The sequence below is a fragment of the Papio anubis genome, chromosome 6 (genome assembly GCF_008728515.1).
Source record: "Papio anubis isolate 15944 chromosome 6, Panubis1.0, whole genome shotgun sequence".
In the NCBI taxonomy this organism is placed as follows: domain Eukaryota; kingdom Metazoa; phylum Chordata; class Mammalia; order Primates; family Cercopithecidae; genus Papio; species Papio anubis.
The window spans coordinates 116,566,185-116,582,877 of record NC_044981.1 but is presented as its reverse complement, the minus strand read 5'-3'; the positions used below and the strand labels follow the sequence as shown (position 1 = coordinate 116,582,877).

Below are 16,693 nucleotides of genomic sequence, written 5' to 3'. Positions count from 1 at the left end.
TCCTGTTCTTGTGATAGTTTGCTGGGCAATTGTTTCCAGCTGTCCATGTCCCTACAAAGGACTGGCTCAAATAACGCATGGCTGCATAATAGTATTCCATGGTGTATATGTGCCATTTTTCTTAAACTCCAGTCTGTCACGGTGGTTTTGAGTTGATTCAAGTCTTTGCTGTTGTGAATGGTGCGCCCAATAAACATGCGTGTGCATGTGCCTTTATAGCAGCATGATTTATAATCCTTTGAGTATTTGCCAATGTGGGATGGCTGGGTCATGTATAGTACACATCTAGTTCTAGATCCTTGAGGAATAAGCCATACTGTTTCCACAACCGTTGGACAGTTTGCAATCCCACCAACAGTGTAAAAGTGTTCCTATTTCTCCACATCCTCTCCAGCACCTGTTGTTTCCTGTCTTTTTGAATGATGTAGCCATTCCTACTTCAGGAATTGTGAGATGGTATCTCATTTAGTAGTTTGTAGTTGCATTTTCTCTGAGTGGTAGTGATGATGAGCATTTGTTCATGTGTGTTAGCTGTATGAATGTCTTCTTTTTGAGAAATGTCTGTTCATATCCTTTGCACTTTTGATGGGTTGACTTTTCTTGTAAATTTGTTTGGAGTTCTTTGAGTTCACAGATATTAGCCCTTTGTCAGATGAGTAGATTGCAAAAAATTTTCTCCCATTCTGTGGGTTGCCTGTTCCTCTGATGGTGATTTCTTTTGCTGTGCAGAAGCTCTTTAGTTTAATGAGATCCCATTTGTCAATTTTGGCTGCTGCGATTTAGCACGGTGTTTTAGACATGAGTCTTTACCTTACACCTACTCTCCTAGACTACGTTACTACCTAGGTTTTCCTCTAGGGTTTTATGGTATTAGGTCACATTTAAGTCTCTAAATCCATCTTGAATTAGTACTAATATAAGGGTAAGGAAAGGATCAGTTTCAGCTTTCTACTTACATTGTAATTTCCCAGCACCATTTATTAAATGGAATCCTTTCACATTTCTTGTTTCTCAGGTTAGGTAAAGATCAGATGAAAACAGCCCAGATGTGTGGTATTATTTCACAGAAGAGGACTGTTCTGTTCCATTGGTCTATATCTGTTTTGGCAGCACCAGTACCATGCTGTTTAGGACTGCCCAGCCTTGTAGTATAGTTTGAAGTCCAGGTAGCGTGATGCCTCCAACTGTTCTTTTGACTTAGGATTATCTTTGGGAATCACGGGCTCTTTTGGTTCCATATGAACTTCCAGCAGTTTTTTTCAATTCTGTGAGAGAAACTCACGTTTGGTAGCTTGATGGGGATGGCATTGGATATAAATAACCTTGGGCGAGTATGGCCATTTTCATGATATTGATTCTTCCTATCATGAGCATGGAATGTTCTTCCATTTGTTTGTGTCCTCTTTTTATTTCACTTGAGCAGTGGCCATGGTTCTCACCGAAAGGTCTTACCCCATCCCTTGTAAAGTTGGATTCCTAGGTATTTTGTCTTTAGAAGCAATTGCTGAATGGAAGTTCATTCATGATTTGGCTTTCATTTTGTCTGTTACTGGTGTATAAGAATGCTTGTAGTTTTGCACATTAATTTTGTATCCTGAGACTTTGCTGAAGTTGCTTATCAAGCTTAAGGAGATTTTGGGCTGAGACAATGGGTTTTCATCCTTAATCATCTGCGAGGGACAATTTGAGCTTCTTCTTTTTCCCAACTGAATACCCTCGATTTCTTTCTCTTGCCTGATTACTTCAGCCAGAACTGCTGAATAGCAGTGGTGAGAGGAAGGGGCATCCCTCATCTTGTCACCAAAGTTTTCAAAGGGAATTTTTTCCGAGTTTTGCCCATTCAGTATGATATTGGCTGTGGGTTTTGTCATAAATAGCTCTTATTATTTTTGAGATCACGTTCCATCCGAAGATACCCGAGATTTATTGGCGTTTTTGGCATGAAGAGCTGTTGAATTTTGTCAAAGCTTTTCTGCATCATTAGAGGTATCATGTGGTTCTGTGACTTTGGTTCACTATCTTTTATATGCTGGATTATGTTTATTGATTTTGTGAATCATTTGAATAGCATCGGGATGAAGCCGCTGATCATGGTGGATGAAAGCTTTTTGATGTGCTGCTGCATCTGGGGTTTTACTTGAAGTATTTTATTGAGGATTTTTGCATCGATGTTCATCAGGATGTAGATGCAAAATTCTTTCTTTTCATTGTAATCTCCATAGGCTTTGAGTATCCAGGATGATGTTAGAAGCTGTAAGAGATGATTTGGGAGGATTCCCTCCCTCTTTCCTAAGCAGATTAGAATAGTTTCAGAAGGAATAATTAGCTCCTCCTTGTACCTCTGGTAGAAATTCAGCTGTGAATCCATCTGGTCTGGACTTTTTTTTGGTTGTGGTAGGCTGTGGTGTACTCCATTCAGAACTTGCTATTTAAATTCATTTAGAGTTCAACTTTCTTCCTGGTTTATTCTTGAAAGTCATAAGTGTCCATTCTCATTTGTTTTGTAGTGCCGGTTTATTTGCATAGAGGTGTTTATAGTATTCTCTGATGGTGGCAGTTTGTATTTCCTGTGGGGTGGTGGTGATATAAATTTTTTGGTATAGATTTGATTCTTCTCTCTTTTTTATTTAACATTAGTCTTGCTAACCCAACAGTCTGTCAATTTGGTTGATCTTTCAGGCCAGCTCCTGGATTCATTGTTTTTAGAAGGTTTTCTTGTCTCCATCGCCTTCAGTTCTGCTCTGATCTTAGTTATTTTTGCCTTCTAAGCACTGCATTTATAAGCTCTAGTTCTTTTAATTGATGTTAAATTGTCAAATTTAAATCACTACGCTCTCGGCACTTGAATTACTATGAATTTCCCTCACACTTAGCTTCATGTGTCCCAGGAATTCATTATGTTGTAATCTTTGTTCTCATCGGGTTCAAGAACATCTTTATTTCACCACTTCATTTCATTATGTACCCAGTAGTCATTCAAGGGAGCAGGTTGATTTTCCAAAGTTTTCCATATGAAGTTGAGAGCAGTTTTTTGATTGAGTTTCATGAAATTTTTCCAGGTTCCTAGTTTGAGTTGCGCACTGTGGTCTGAGGAGGCAGTTTGTTGTAATTTCTGTTTTCTTTGTACATTGCTGAGGTGCTTTGCTTTGAAGTGTAGGTGTTTTTGGAGTAAGTCTGATGTGGTGCTGAGAAGAATGTCTATTCTGTTGGTTTGAGGGTGAGAGAGTTTCGTCTCTATAGGTCGCCTTGCAGAGATGGGGTTCAGATATAGGATCATCGCCCATTACTTTCCTGTCTTGTTGATCTCATACAGGTGACGGTGAAGTGTTAAGTCTCCCATGTGCAGCTGTATGGGAGTCTAAAGTCTCTTGTAAGTCTCTAAGAGGACTTTGCTTTTGTAAGAGATCCTCAGGTGCTCCGCATATTGGTTTTCTGTTTGGATAGATTAAACTCTTCCTGTTGGAATTAGATCTTACATAAATGTAATGGCCTTCTTTGTCTCTTTGATCTTTGATGTGGTTCAAAGTCTGAACATCAGTAGTATTGCAACCCTTTGCTTTTTGTTTTCTCCATTTGCTTGAAGTGAAATCTTCCTCCATCCCGCTTCTATTTTGAGCCTAATATTGTATCTCTCAAATTGTTGAGATGGGTCTCCTGAATACATTAGGCTGGTAGATTGGCTCTTTGTCAGTTTACACTTGGTCTTTAATTCGGAGCATTTAGTCCATTTGTTAAAGGTTATTGTGTGTGTGGGCAGATCCTGCCATTATGATATTAACTAGTTGTTTACCTGCTGGTGGTTGAGTGGTTTCTTCCTATTTCAAAATGGTCTTTACATTTTGGCATGTTTTCTTAATGGCTGAGGCTGCGGTTGTTTCCTTTCCATGTTTGGTGCTTCCTTCAGGGTCTCTTATGAAGGCCTAGTGGTGATAATCTCAGCATTTGCTTATCCTGTAAAGGAGATTTCATTTTCTCAGCCTAGCATAGAAACTTAGTTTTGGCGGATATGAGATTCCTGGGTTTAAAATTCTTTTCTTTAAGAATGTTGAATATTGGCCCCACTTCTCTTCTGGCTTGCAGAGTTTCTGCCGAGAGATCTGCTTTCTGTTAGTCTGATGGGCTTCCCTTTAATGCGTAACCGACTTTCTCTAAACACCTCCCGTTTTCCCTTCATTTCAACTTTGGTGAGATCTGTGAGGTATGTGTCTGGGAGGTTGCTCTTTCGAGGGAGCCATCTTTGTGGTTCTCCTGAACATAGGACTGGAATATTTTGGCTGCTACTAAGTTTAGGGGTTCTCCTGGATGATATCTGAAAGGTGCTTAACTTGGTTCCATTTCCCCCCCTCACTTTTAGGCACCCCAATCAGGCCCGATGGGTTCAACTTTGAATTTATTTATTATGTATACTTTAGGTTTATGCCAGGTACATGTGCATAGCAGTACGGGTTTGATACATATCTTATGCCATATTCGCTGTGCTGCGCCCGCATCAGCCTCTCAGAGTCAATTTTACACCAGTTTGGGTCTTTTTACATAATCTATGCTGAAGCTTTGTTCGTTTCTTTGCTTTTTCTTTTGGTTTCTCTTCTCCGCCAGAATTTTCGATTTCGTTTTGATCCTCCAATCCGGCTGATGCTCTTTTCGTACCAGTTAGTCAGAGTCCGAGTTACTGAGAAGCGTGCATTTATGTCGCTGCAATGCGTTTCATCTGTAATTTTAAGTTTATGACCTTCTCTGCATTAATTACTCTGGCCGCTCATTCTTCGCTTTTTAAAGTTACCAGTTTCTTTGCACTGGGTATGTGAAATTATTCCATTTTAAAAGCTCTAGAGAGAAGTTTGATGGACTGAAGCCTTCTCTCATCTCGTCAAAAGTCATTCTCATCGCTTTAGTCGCTACTGTTATTAAACCACTCTATACTGGGGAGATCAGCTCAACATTTTTTAATTTCAGCTTTTCTGCCCTGCTTTCCCCCATCTTTGTGGTTTTACATCTGCCCTCCTGGTCTTTGATGGGAAGTGAGTAAATTTGGCCGTACTTCCAGTGGGGTTTTCAGGGTGTGGAGATGTCCTTCCTGTTTGATAGTTTTCAGCTACAACAATTAGGGTTCCCTCAGCTGTGGAATACTGTTGGAAGTGCCCAGGTCCTCCCAGAACCCTGTTGCCTGGTGTCAGCAGAGGCTGAGAAATGAATATTGCTGAACAGCGAGTGCCTGTCTCTGATTCTTGCTGACTTCCTCTCAGGGTGTACTCCACCCTGTGAGGTGGTGGTGTCAGACTTTGTCGAGATGTCTCCCAGTTAGGCTACTCAGGGGTCAGGGACCCTCTTGAGCAGAGTGTCGCTCTCAGATCTCAACCTCTGTGTTGGGACCCTTTCTTTCTCTTCAAAGCTATAGACCAAAGTCGTTTGCGTCTACAGAGGTTTCTGCTGCTTCTGTTGTTGTTTACTGTGCCCTGTCCCCAGAGGTGGAGTCTACAGAGACAGGCAGGTTCCCTTGAGCTGCTGTGAACTCCACCCAGTTCGAGCTTCCCAGCGGCTTTGTTTACCTACTTAAGTGTCAGCAATGGCGGGTGCCCCTCCCCCAGCCTCGCTGCTGCCTTGCCACGAGATCACAGACTGCTGTGCTAGCAATGAGGGAGGCTCCGTGGGCGTGGGACCCTCCCGGCCAGGTGTGGGATATAATCTCCTGGTGTGCCTGTTTGCTTAAAGCACAGTATTGGGGTGGGAGTTACCCAATTTTCCAGGTGTTGTGTGTCTCAGTTCCCCTGGCTAGGAAAAGGGATTCCCTTTCCCCTTGCGCTTCCCAGGTGAGGCGATGCCTCACCCTGCTTCAGCTCTCGCTGGTCGGGCTGCAGCAGCTGACCAGCACCGATTGTCCGGCTCTCCCTAGTGACATGAACCCAGTACCTCAGTTGAAAATGCAGAAATCACCGGTCTTCTGTGTCGCTCGCGCTGGGAGTTGGAGACTGGAGCTGTTCCTATTCGGCCATCTTGCTCCGCCCCCCTATTTCTTTCATAACAAAGTCATTACAAAGGCCTTCAAAGCTCCATATTTGATCACTTGGAATGAGTTGCTTACAATGGAATAATGAACTATATTGATAGAAAAATAGACTTCTGAAAAAGGAAGCTCTCATAGAGAATAAAAATATCATATATTTAATAAATGTGGGCTAATGAAAAAACCAAACAAAACAAAACATGGGCTAAGACCTCTAGCTATGCCACGGAGCAATTATGTGATCTTATTTACTTAGTAGCTTTTTGTCTTGTAGCCTATTTTTTTCTATAAAAATAAAATATTTGGCTCCAGGTCATCTTTAAACATTTTTCCAGTCCTAGAATTTATAATATATTAAGAAAATATGGCTAATCTAAGATCAATAAGAATGTATTTATAGATTTGTCTAATATTGTTCATGAATTCGGTCTGATCAATTTTCTCACCAGCTGCTTTGTTAAAACCAGAATTCATAGAATAAGCTGGTCAATATTAGGATAAATCTGTGGTTATGGAATATAGCCAGCAGACCCAGGGGAGACTCAAACTTTGAGTTTGAACAAATTGGCATAGTATTCTCCACCAAGCAAATTAACTAATCACAATCAAGTTAATCATCGTGCAAAAGAATAATTTCTTATTGGCTCTATGAAAGCTTTATTTAAGATGCTTCTCAGAATTATGTGCACTATATTTATAATAATAATTTTAATAATGATTGTGATGCTGATGATGCACCTGCATCTGATAATACCTGTTTAGGTCTTACTATATATAAGCACTGTTCTAAGAACTTTGCACATAACTCAGTTAATTATCACAACAATGTGATGAGATAGGTAGTAATATTATTCCCCTCTCAATTTATAGAATACAGTAACTTGTCAAAAAGTGCTGCAGTGTCAGTGCTGGGATTTGAACTTAGGGACTGCAACATCAGAATCTGTGCTATTAATTAGTAAGTTTGTGGAGTAATGGAAGAACAAAACAAAACATGAGATAAGAGTTCTAGCTTTACCATGATTATTTTGTTTAAGAGATATTGGCATTAATCTTAGTTTCCTTTTAACTTGCCCTCTCTTTCAGAGATTCATTTCACTGTTTAGAGTCACGTTCTTTGGGAAAATCAGCTAAAGTATCTCCCATGAGAAAATGATTTTACATTTCTAGTTATTCTTTGTTTCTTTGCATTCTTTTATTTTGTGCTTAGTTTTAAGTATTTCCTATGATGATTCATTAAAGGATAATTCATTTAACCTCTTTTCTAGCTCATTTCTTTATCTTAACATGAGACTTTACAATATCATTCTCTTTTCACACCAGGCTTTATCTATAGAACTATATTTATGTAGAAGCCAACTTGGAATGTGTGCTATTTCTCTAAAATTCTAAGTTAAAATTATTAAAATTCTAATAGTTAACTGATGAATCTGTTCTAATCCTTAATTTTTTTATCTGAAGAAATTAAAACTGAGAATAATTTATGTATATGAATACAAAAATCAGCTACTATTTATTGAGAGTTTGGTAGGTACTAGGCTATTGATATATGTTGTCTCTAGTTCCAACAACAACCCTGAAAGGTTGACTTGAAAAGCAGAGAAGTTCAATAATTACTCCAAATTCCTAAGTTTAATAAGTGGTGAAGTCAATATTCAAACTTACTACTGCACCATATTATCATATATATATATATATATATAGGTATTGAATTGTAACTGCCTCAACTGTAGGAACCAAGTTTTGCACAGTTGTTTATTTTCCTTCATGCCTAGCATCGTGTTTTGTCATGATAACTTTTTAATAACTACGTCAAAGTGCTTGGTGGGTAGTAGAGAGAGCAGGTAGCTTCACTGTGTGACCCCTGATTTCCCTGTGATAGTCTAGAATCAGTAAATTTTACCTGGTTTGGTAAGGGTTGATGCTCTTCAATCAGCCTGTATCTCTACAATTCATCTGTAAAATTGGAACAACAACCCATTTGGGTTGTTGTATTTGTCTAATCCCAAAATGCCTGCTTGCCTGATGAGTCATCACTGGGTCTCACTAGTAAGTCCCTTGCGGGTACCTTAGCTCCCCTAAAGACACACTGTTCTTTCAGGTTGAGTGAGAGCCTCCTGTCTTTAGTCCTTTGCATAGTGTTGGCAGGATCCTGAGCCTCCACCCTGGTTTCCTCATCTTGGGAAGACTTTATTGTAAATTTACATTCTGCTTTGTTAGGAGTCTCTGAGCAGACATACTAGGTGTACCACATTTATTTATATATTTGCTAGCCTTTTTCACTGGATTATGACTACATTTTTTCTTTTCTTTTTTTTTTTTTTTTTTACCGTTCTTACATTTCAGTTCCTTATCCCTTACTAGTGTGTACTGTTTTATCTATTGTTTCTCGCAACTCTGTGATCTTCTCACTCATTAGGCCAACTTTCTATCACTCCTCACTGCAGAGAAACACCACCTCCGGCCCTTTAGCTAAAAGTTGGTCTAAGAAAATTTTAAATGCCATGCTTTTTTAGTTGAAACACAACAAACACATCAAACACACATGTAAAAAATGGTTGAAATGGCAATAGCTTTATTTGGAAAGAAGATTACAGTTTCATTTAAAAGCAAATGAAATACTTGGTTTTTACTGTGTACCTTTTGGAATCTTTTTCTTTCAGAACACATATTTGGAAAAGTGACCTCTATATCCTTGAAATATAAGATTATATAGCATGGTGTTATGTTTCATATGCTTTTTAAAAATAAAATATGGGTTATTTTAGCTTTCATCTTTCCACTATGGGAAAAAAAATGGGGAAGAATCTAAAGTTTGCAGCCTTCAGGAAAAATTGCAAAGGTTTTATTTTGAAGAGAATATGGACTTTCATTGAAGTGTGACATCTCCAAAAATGGATTATAATCAGAAGGCGAGCAAGGCAGATAAGCATTTTCTGATGCATAATGGTCATGACTTACAGATATATGACTTGGCCTTTTCTCAGCTCCCAAGGGCAGGAAATGATTACAAACCTGTAGACAGGCTATACCTTTCTTAAAACACTCCTGCTCTACAGGCAGATTAATGAGAGCTTTGTGGAAAATTACACTGCTAGAAAAAGACTGAGAAAGGTTGCTTGGGGAGGAGAAGGAATTTTGTTTAGAATACTCTAGAGAATAAATATTATTTGTGAGATATCAACAGTTATTGTGAGTATACATCTCTGGCACAGAATTGCTCAGGATTTTCATAATAACTGAGGTGGCTGATTTACCTTAAAGTTGGTAATTATAAACCCTTCTTATATTCTAACACCTATAGTCTCATGTTTCAGATACTGGACATCTGAAACACAAAAGATTCCACTTTCATGGTCTTTACCTGCCTTTAGGGTATTAAAACATTGAGGAAAAGGATATCTGGTGCTGTCTGCCTCTGTATGGCACTACCCAACTTGAATAGATGGAAAAGGATGTCATTATGATTCAGTTCATTTTGTCTTTGATGCTGATCAGAGACAATATGGAATTTATCTTAATATGTTCTTGTAGCACCTGGGGCAGTTCTTACCTGGGTTTAAATCAGAATCAGCAGACACACTTAAAAATAGATTCCTTGATCTCACCTTAGACCATCAGTATAATTTCTTGGTCAGGACTTTGCATCTTCTTTCTTTATTTTCCCCCCTCTGATGAGTTAGCTTTCAGAACCACTACCTTATGATGCCTAGATCAGGGATTTGCACTCATGTGGCATTCACTATGCATGAACTGCTTATAGGGCATATTTGAAAGGGAAGACAAAATGAAAGTTTAACTCTATTGCCTGTGACTCTACCAATTCAACTCTGTTTTTTTATTTCTTGAAATTTACTTGCCTTCAAGGTTTTTGTCTTAAACTACAGATACATTTGAGATTAGTTAATAGTAGTAGGAGCAGTACAAAACTATTAGAAGTTCTGTTTATTTCCTGTGTTGGTGTCTTCTCCTGCTGCCCAAATTAGCCTATTGACCTGCCCTCTGAAAACATAGTCATGTTCCAGTTTTCTGACTAATCAAAATGCAAAGTAGGAGCATTTAAGCATAACTCAAGGTCAGCCTTAGCTATCTCCAAGTCTAGAGTTGCCTGGGGCCTACCAATGAACTATCTCTTGCTAATTACCAGAATGAGGTCTGATGATTGAGTTGTTCCTGAAGTTAGACCCTCTCCATAGCCGCTTATCTGTCTATATCATAAAACTGGGGATATTTTAAAAACTTTAGCTTTTGAGCTCCACCTTCTTCAGATTCCAGTTTAATATGCTGGGGAAAGGACTTAGGAATTTATCTGTGGTCTTCAAATTAGCTTTATTAAATTCACCAATTTTATGTGTTTATTTGATGCATTTTGATAACTCTATACAGTGTATACAGTGACATAAGCACCAAAGCAATCATGCTTTGCCTTAAGCACCAAGGCAATCATGTTGTGGAACACTTGCACATTGTTTCTAAGTGCCCCTTAGTGCCCCTTTGCAGTCTCTCCTCCGCAACCCCTGGAAACAGGCAACCATGGCATTACACTTTGACTTTTTCTAGAATTTCATATAGAAGGAATCATACAGAATGTAATCTCTTGTGTCTGATTTCTTTCAATTGACAAAGTACTTTTGAGATTCCCTTATGTTGTTGGGCATATTACTAATTTTCTCTTTATTGCTGAGTAGTATTCCATGACATAGATATATCTCAACTTGCTTATCCATTTATCTATTGACAGACATTTGGATTGTTTCTAATTTGTAACTATTTTGAATAATACTGCTGTGAACATTCTTGTACAAGTCTTTGTGTGGACATGTATTTTCAATTCTCTTTAGGAATTATCTAGAGGTGAGATTATGGGTCATAAGTGTATGTTTACCCTTGTCAATTACTGTATAAGAAATTGACTATTTTCCAAAGTGGCTGTACAGTTTTGCAGTTCCACCAACAATGTATGAGAGTTCTAATTCCTCCACATCTTCACCAAAATAGTGTTGTCAGTCTTTTTACTTTTAGCTATTCCAGTGGGTGTATCACGGCAACTCTTTGTGGTTTTAATTTGCATTTTCCTAATGACTAATAATATTGAACATTTTAATGTACTTATCTGACATTTTAGTATCTTTTTTGGTGAAATATCTTACACATCTATGTCCATTTGGATTTCAGGTTGTTTATCTTCTCATTACAGAGTCGTAAAAGTTATTTATAAATTCTGGACACAAGTGATTTATCATATATATGTATAATAAATATTTTCTCTCAATATGTATCTGAAATTTCAATTCTGCTGAATGTCTTTGGAAGATGAAACATTTTGAATTTTAACAGTGCAGTTAATAATTTCTTCTTTTATGGTTTATACTCTTTGTGTTCTATCAAAAATATTTTACCTCCTCCACGGTCACAAACATTTTTCTAAAAGTTTTATAGTTTTTGCCCCATATTAGAGATATGACTAATTTGGACCTTATTTTTGTATATGTTTTGACATAAGGGTGAATGTTCTTTTTATATAAGAATACCCCAGTCATTTGAGAACATTTTACTGAAAGAAATATTATTTCTTCACTAAATTAACTTGTCATTTTGTTAAATATAATATAACATGTGTGCGTTTATTCTTATTTTAGATTAATTGAAGTTTTAGCATTCCATTTTATCTCTATTTTTGGCTTACTAGCTATGACAATTATTTTATGAATCTAGGGTTTAAAATATACTTCTTTACATTGTTATTGCTCACTTTCCAAGAATATTATACTGCATCACATATGATGTAAGAAGTTTATGGTAGTAAATTTCTATTTCTCCCTCACTTTTGGTTCTATTGTTATCATATATTTTATTTCTATATCTATTCTTAAACTCAAAATACATCATTATTTTTGCTTAGTGAATTATCTTTGAAGAAATAAAATGAGAAAAATTAACTTCTATATTTATCAATATAAAAACTGTTTATGGCCTTCTTTATTCCTTTGTATTAATCCATATTTTCATCTGTATTTTTTCTTCTGCCTAAAGAATTTCATTTAACATCACTTGTGGGGCTTATCTACTGAGACAAATTTTCTTCTACTTTTTGTTTTGCCTTCAAATGTTTTAATTTTGTCTTACTGAATAAAAAATCCCTAGTACAGAATTCTAGGTTGATAGTTGACTTTTACTCTCAATACTTTAGAGATATTACTTAATTATACTTTGACTTGCATGGTTTCTGATGAGAAATCTGCAGTACTTCTTTTTACCTTTGTTTCTCTAATATGTATTATCACTGAATGCTCTTAAGCATGTTTCCTTATCACTAGTATTGAGTCATTTTATTATGATAAGCCTTAATGTAGTTTTATAATATTTATGGGACTTGGGGCTTCTTGAATGTTTTAGTTAAGTGTGATCAAATTTGGAAAAATGGCCATTACTTCTTCAAATATTATTTTTGCCTTTGCTGTTATATTCTTTGTAGCTGAGATTCCATTTATATGTCTTTGATCTCTTGATATTTTTACATAGAAAATTTATCTGTTTACTTATTTTCCACTTTTTTCTCTTTTTCATTTTCAACAGTTTCTATTGCTGTAACTTTGAGTACACTGATCTTTTGTTTTGCAACATCTAATCTGCTGTTAATCCCATCATGTCATTTTAAAATTTCAGATATCGTATTTTTCATCTAGAAGTTATACCTGAATATTTTGTTTACTTTCTGTTTCTTTTCTTAACATGGTCGTTCTTCTGGGATATAAAAAAACATATTTAGAGTAGTTGTTTTAATGTTCTTCTCTCTTTTGCCAGGCAGGCTTTCCACTACAGTTTATGGGGTATGTGCTGTTCTCAGTGTTGTGTAAGTTCCAGGATTTGTTTGTTCTATGTTTTCCAGTGAGTCTTTCTCCAGCCTTAGATATTTTTTTCTCAGATACGTGCACATCAGAACTTAGCTGAAGACTGGAGGGAATCCCTCCACAGATTTATTTCTCAACCCACTTTTCTCCTTTTCAGTGCTCTGTCCCAGTGAGTCTACCTGCTTCAACCTTCCCAAACTCTGATCCCTGTTTTCTTATTCTTTGCTGAATTTCCCCCTCCCTGTTCTGCAGCCTAGAGACTACCACCGGACAGTAACGTGGGCAATTTGGTTCATCTCTTTGATTTTAATTTTCTGGAATATGATACTCCTATATTGACATTTATACAATGTCTGATAACAGTTGATTCATATATTTTATTTTGTGTTCTAGTTGGTGAAGGCAGGAGGCCACTATTTCACATTCCTACTAGCAATGTATGAAGCTTCCACATACTAACTGAGGCTTGTTATCATTATTGTCCTTTTTATATAGCTATCTCAGTGAGCATAAAATGATATCTCATGTGGTTTTGATTTGCCTTTCTGTAATGTTTGTTTATCTGAGAATATCTTTATTTCGCCTTTAATTTTGAAAAATATTTTTGCTGGACATAATATTCTTGGCTAACAACTTTTTTTCCCTCCAGCATGTTGAATATGTCATTCGACTGTTTTTTGGCCTCTTTTGTTTTTCATAAGGGATACTTCTGTATCTTATTGTGGTTTTCTTTTTATGTGATCAGTGGTTTTTCACTTGCTGTTTTCAAGATTTTTTCTTTATTCCAATGTAATCAGTTTTACTATGCTAAGCCTTAATCTTTTTGTGTTTATCTTACTTGGAGTTCATTCTTGCATATGTAGATAAAAGTTTTTCAGCAAATTTGGAAAGTTTTCAACCATTATTGCTTTAAATATTTTTTTTTTCTCCTTTATCTTTCTCCACTTTTTCTGGTACCCTTTTTATATGTATGTTGGTACACTCACTTAAAGGTATCTCACATTTCTCTGAGGCTCTGTTCACTTTTGTTTTTATTGTTATTCTATTTTCTCTCTGTTCTTTGGGTTTTGTAGTCGTTATTGATCCACTTAGTATTTCTTCTGCCAGTTCAAACCTATAGTTGAGCCCTTCTAGTAAACTGTTCATTTTGTTTATCTTTTCAACTCCAGAATTAATTTTGGTTCTTGTTTTTTTAAATAACTTATGATAGTCTCTATTTAATTAGACATTGTCATTGCATCCTTTTTTTTACTTCTTTAGGCATAGTTTCCTTAGTTCTTTGAATATATTTATAATAGATACTTTTAAGACTTTGTTATAGCTGACATCTGGTCCATCTCACAGGCAGTTTTTGTTGCCTGCTTTTTTTTTTTTTTTTTTTTTTTTTTTTTTTTGCATGTATATGAGTCACACTTTTAAAAAAATATCTCATTTTTTTTGTTATGAACTGGAAAATTTTGGTAATATGTTGTAACAATTCCAGACACTAATTCTATTCCTCTTTTCTGAGGCTTGCTTTTGTTATTGTTTATATTTTTTATCTTGGGTACACTATTTTATTGAAGTCTATTTTTTTGCAGTGTGAAATCACTTGAAATAATCTTTTTTGAATTTGTGCTACATACTAGGGGCATTTTATATATGAGAAAACTATGGCTCAAAGAGGTTTGATGACTTTTCCAGAGCCACTTACCTAGTCACTACAGCAAAGATATTCAAATAAAAATTTGTCTAACTCAAGAGTACTCTCCTGTGTAAATTGGCTACAGTGATGAAGGTTGCAGAGGATGTATGTATTCATTTTCTATTTTCTACTATAACATTACCACAAGGTTAATGACTTAAAAATACAAAATTTTAATATTGAGTTCTGGGCCCTCACGTGCCAAAAGCCACCTGGCATGGTAACTACACACCACTCTGCATCCTACAGCGTGGATCCTCTGCATGTGTCTTTGGGAGATGAGCTCACTGAAATGGCCATGTCCAGTCAAGGACACTTTGAGGGAAATTTTGTGTCACTGGATCTTGCAGAATTTGCTCAAAATCAGCCATGGGGGTAAGCTGTTTGGACAGGAATCTGGATCTATGGCTAAAAAGTATTGCGTGGCAACCCAGCTGTTAATTGGAAGCTTCACTGGATGGTGCATGAGTTTCGTATTCCAAAAGGTTGAAAATTGGCTGCAACAGCTGTAAGGGGTGAACTTTTTCTCCTTTGGCTTGCAAGTCATACTGAGTACATCAAAGATGACTGGCAACAACTGGAGGAGGACATGAAGAAAGCCAAAGAGCTGAAGATCCATAAGAACAATCAGATACCTACTGAGGTCAAGAGCAAAGTTGAGGAGGTGGTATCATTTGTGAAGAAGAATGTTCTAATGACTAGGGGAATTTTCAGAGGTCTTCTGCTTGGCATGGCATTATAAGGAGGATGGCCTCATTTCTATTGTTCTTGTTTTTTTTTTTTTTTTCCCAGCCACCAGCCTCTATACTCCATCATAGGTCATAGAGTCCTGCCTCTTCTTTTCCCATGCCTTCCTCCGTGCTGTGGCAAATCCAAATGGTTTTTAGAAGCCTCTGTTGGTATAAGTTAATATGGTCCTACCATGAGCTTGATGGTGGCAGAAGAGACAGCAGATATTACTTCTCTTTCCAGTCACTATTAAAGATATTCTTTACTCAGAAAAAAAAAAAAAAAAAAAAAAAAAAAAAAAAAAAGCTCTGGATGTCAGAAGTTTGAAATGAGTGTTACTGGGCTAAAATTAAGATATTGGCATGCCTTTTCTACATTCCTTGGATTGTAGAAATCTGCCTACATTCCTTGGATCACAGCCTTCTTCCTCTATTTTCAAGCCAGTAGCATTGGGCTGAGTTTTCCTCACACTACCATCTCCCTTGTTCTCTCTTCTGTTTCCCTCTGCTACTGTTAATGATCATTGTATATACATTGGGCACACCTGGATAACTCAGAACATTCTCCATAATTTCAGACCAGGTGAATAGAAGACTTTATTTTATCTACCATCTTAATTTCTTTTTTCCTATTGTATTCACTGGTTCCAGAGATTTGAGCATGGACATCTTTGGCTGGCTATTATTTTGAGTGGAAGGTCAAAGAGAGGACAGGTGTTAGAGTCTGTGGAAAAAGCAGTATCTAGGAAATATTTGGTAGAGGAGTGAGGAAGCCATTAGAGATTGGTAGATTCAGGGAAAAACTTGATAGAGAGTAAGAATCTTAAAGCTATATGAGGTGGGGGATAGCCAAGAAAGGTCTTAGCACAGTGATATTCAATGTGGGGTTGAGATGAGGGTATATTTTCACAAGACAACGTATGAGTCTTAGAGGTAGGTTAGTGGTTTGAAATTAAAACAGTATTTTTTATAGTCCTAGAATTTGTTTTTGTCATATTTAATGTTACTTGAATTTAAAAAATTGAAAAGTGTATAACACTTTATACTTTTCACAGAAAGAGATAAGTTTTGGAAGAGTGGAGAAACACTAACTGATAAGTTGATCAGGGAGATAGGATCATAAATAAATATATAAGGCTGGAGTTTGAAGAAAGAGGCGACATTTCTTCCTCTGACCCAGGACACTGAGCGAATTAATGGCTGGGTAAAAGTTTGGATGGATTTTGGTAATAAATGGATTCAGAAACAGGTGTGCTGCATTGCAAGTTCTTTGACTAGAAAACTTGATTTTTGGCCTGACGCGGTGATTCATGCCTGTAATCCCAGCACTTTGGGAGGCCAAGGTGGGCAGATCACCTGAAGTCAGGAGTTTAAAACCAGTCTGACCAACATGGAGAAACCCCGTCTCTACTAAAAATACAAAAATTAG

At 36.8% G+C, this 16,693-nt stretch overlaps 1 protein-coding gene and 1 pseudogene across 2 annotated transcripts in view; both read left to right on the top strand.

The window, feature by feature from the left end:
- The window catches only part of GRM1 (glutamate metabotropic receptor 1), a 364,089-nt gene that overhangs the window by 78,177 nt on the left and 269,219 nt on the right, over positions 1-16,693 (top strand). The gene's annotated exons all lie outside the window — the stretch shown is intronic.
- On the top strand, positions 5,928-15,570 carry LOC108585563 (annotated as a pseudogene).